At 33.8% G+C, this 3,551-nt stretch overlaps 1 non-coding gene across 1 annotated transcript; it reads left to right on the forward strand.

Moving 5' to 3' along the window:
• The first annotated feature begins 1,079 nt into the window (after positions 1-1,079).
• TRNASTOP-UCA lies at positions 1,080-1,150 on the forward strand. The gene has a single exon. It is a non-coding gene; the product is annotated as a tRNA-Sec (tRNA).
• The last annotated feature ends 2,401 nt before the right edge of the window (positions 1,151-3,551 follow it).

The raw sequence follows: 3,551 nt of genomic DNA on the forward strand, positions 1-3,551 counted from the left end.
GTATGTTATGATCTTAGTTTGTTCATTTTTGGCTATGTGAGAGGAGGGTTATATTCCAAGAGTGGTGGTATGTTTCTATGACTCACTCCTGGGACATGTTTGGTTTCCGGATATAAAACAGATGATCCATTGCCTCACTTTTTTCATTTGAGTGCTTTGGGATCGGCATTGCACTGAATATAATTGCCATATGCTGATACCTATGATTTTATGCTTTCGTATATCACTTCCTTATATGTGCTAAATTGTCGTTCTAGACTTTAAAGTGGGATAGAAAATGACTGTAAACTTGCTTGAAGTCAGTATGGTTTCTGCACTTCTACTTGTTGCATTATAAAATATGTCAAGCTTGCTTGATTTCAGAATGGATTCTCTTCATCAGTTGAGGTGGATTCACTGAAGCTTATCAATTTATGAGTTTGGGGTTTCTTATAACATGCGTATATTAGATTAAAGTTAATAATATCCCATGGATATAGTTCTGGATACGAAGATTTTAATGCTTAGACTATAGTAGATGATTTGCAGCCTTTGCTTTCGTTGATCCTGGCGAGATCTTTTAAATATTTGTTTTTTGTTACTGAATCAGGCGTACTGATCGAATGTTCACAGACTTGGCTGATATTGATTCTGTAATCGTATTGCCATCTCGATATCACTTGGTTTCCGTAGCTGTTGTAATTTGCTAGTCGTCCTTGATGTCTAAATCTCTCCAGATGTGTGTGAATCCTTTTCAGTGGGTTAGTCTCTCTCTCTGGCATGTTTAGCCTACTGTCTAAGTGATTTATCTAAGTGATTTACTTATATAACTTGATAAAATATAGCCAGTGGCATCATAATATGTTTCATGAAGTTTTGTTGTTTTACTTTAGAGATTTTGTGGGCTTACCGGCTTAGTATGTGGCAGAAGTTGTTGGTGCTGAGATATAAAGCATAGTCCAAGGTTTCATGAAAATATTTGTTCAATTCACTTTTTGTACTAGCTTGAGTTTGTTTGAGTGAGTTACTGTTTTCGAAGGTGACAATTTCGCTAGCTAATCATATGAATCTTGTAACTTTACATGGTTCGTATAACTTATGAACCTGTGGTGCAATGGTAGCACATATGACTTCAAGTCAGAAGATGCGTGTTCGAATCACGCCTGGTTCACTCTATCTTGTCTATCAATCTGTGCTAATATCTTTCATCACTTTTGCAGCATCAAGCATGTTAGCGATTGTTGTTTCTAATTATACTTTCATACAAAATCAAAATTGTCAACTGTAGTTCTCGGCAATTGAAGTTCCTACATCAATGACATTACTCCTTGGAACATATTTGTGGTCGTTGGTACTTCTGTTAATCCATGTGATTCTTATGTTTGCCTGAACTTTTTGTTTCTCTAATTCTCGCCTAATAACAACTTTTTTTTTCTCTAATTCTTATGTTCTGAACAACTGACAGAAATATTGGTTAACAATATTCGAGCATAACCAAACTGAATTTTTTTTATTTTGTGCAGTTACTTAAATTTCCTCAAATCTCGTTTTACAAATGGATTCCCGAGTAAAAATTAGATTGATCTTGTTATCCGAAACCTACTATTTGGTTTAGATAACTAAATCTCAATCTGATAACGTCCTTTAGATACAAGTTCGTGTTATTATCCAACGAAATATCCGAAGTTTATAAGAAAATCGGATTCAGGTCTCAGAAACTGATCAATGACTCAAAATCTTCTGATTTTGTGCGGTTACTTCAATTTCCTCAAATCTCGTTTTACAAATGGATTCCCGAATAGAAATTAGATTGACCTTGTTCTACAAAACCTACTATTTTTGGTTTAGACAAGTGAATGTCAATCTGATAACATCCTTTAAACACAAGTTCGTGTTATTATCCAACGAAATATTCGAAGTTTATAAGAAAATCGGATTTGGGTCTCAGAAACTGATTAATGACTCAAAATCTTCTTATTTTGTGCAGTTACTTCAATTTCCTCAAATCTCGTTTTACAAATGGAATCCTGAATAGAAATTAGATTGACATTGTTATCCAAAACCTACTATTTGGTTTAGACAAGTGAATCTCAATCTGATAACGTCCTTTAGACTCAAGTTCGTGTTATTATCTGACGAAATATCTGAAGTTTATAAGAAAATCGGATTCGGGTCTGAAAAACTGATCAATGACTCAAAATCTTCCGATTTTGTGCAGTTACTTCAATTTCCTCAAATCTCGTTTTATAAATGGATTCCCTAATAGAAATTAGATTGACCTTGTTATCCAAAACCTACTATTTGGTTTAGACAAGTGAATCTCAATCTGATAATGTCCTTTAGACACAAGTTCGTGTTATTATCCAACGAAATATCCGGAGTTTGTAAGAAAATCGGATTCGGGTCTCAGAAACTGATTAATGACTCAAAATATTCCGATTTTGTGCAGTTACTTCAAATTCCTCAAATCTCATTTTACAAATGGATTCCTAAATAGAAATAAGATTGACATTATATTATCTGGAACTTACTATTTGGTTTAGACAAGTGAATCTCAATCTAATAACATCCTTTAGACACAAGTTCGTGTTATTATCCAACGAAATATCAGAAGTTTCTAACGAAATCAGATTCGTGTCTCAGAAATTGATTAGTGACTCGAAATCATCCGATTTTGTGCACTTAGTGTTATTATCCAACGAAATATCTGAAGTTTCTAACGAAATCGGATTCGTGTCTCAGAAACTGATTAATGACTCAAAATCTTCTGATTTTGTGCACTTAGTGTTATTTTCCAACGAAATATCTGAAGTTTCTAACAAAATCGGATTCGTGTCTCAGAAACTGATTAATGACTCGAAATCTTCTGATTGTGTGCACTTAGTGTTATTATCCAACGAAATATCCGAAGTTTCTAACAAAATCGGATTTGTGTCTCAGAAACTGATTAGTGACTCGAAATCTTCCGATTTTGTGCACTTAATTGTGATTAGTATCAACTTCTTTGTGTTGTTATCCAATGAAATATCCAAAGTTTATAAAAAAATCGAAGAAAAAAACTTCATTTTTTAGCCCTCTGTTTCATTTGATCTGTATGTGGAAATAAAAGGATTATTGACCATTGATTAAGGGAAGTAAAATGATCTTTAGCCCTCCATTCCATATTGGATCCGTATGAGGGAAATAAGAGGATTATTGAATGATTAAGGGAAGTAAAATGAATGGTAATCCCTCTATTCCATATTGGATCCGTATGAGGGAAGTTAGAGGATTATTGACCATTGATTAAAGGAAGTAAAATTAATGGTAATCAAATAGCTAACGTGGCTCTTTGTTTTACCACATCTCTTTTCATTAGCCAAAACTGAAAGTTCGAGAAACACAAAAATCCCCAAATTTCCCCCATTCTCTATTCTCCCGCTCCAAAAATCCCCAAAATTTTGTTTCCCACCAAGATTTTCCGCCAAATCACTCTGAAATTTTAGAATGATTTCAAATCTTAGTTTTAGTTCCCACCTTCTCTTTTCTATATAATCCGGTCTCTAGACTTGATTCAATTTTTTCCAAGAAAA

This window comes from Papaver somniferum, unplaced genomic scaffold (assembly GCF_003573695.1).
Source record: "Papaver somniferum cultivar HN1 unplaced genomic scaffold, ASM357369v1 unplaced-scaffold_0, whole genome shotgun sequence".
NCBI classification, from domain to species: domain Eukaryota; kingdom Viridiplantae; phylum Streptophyta; class Magnoliopsida; order Ranunculales; family Papaveraceae; genus Papaver; species Papaver somniferum.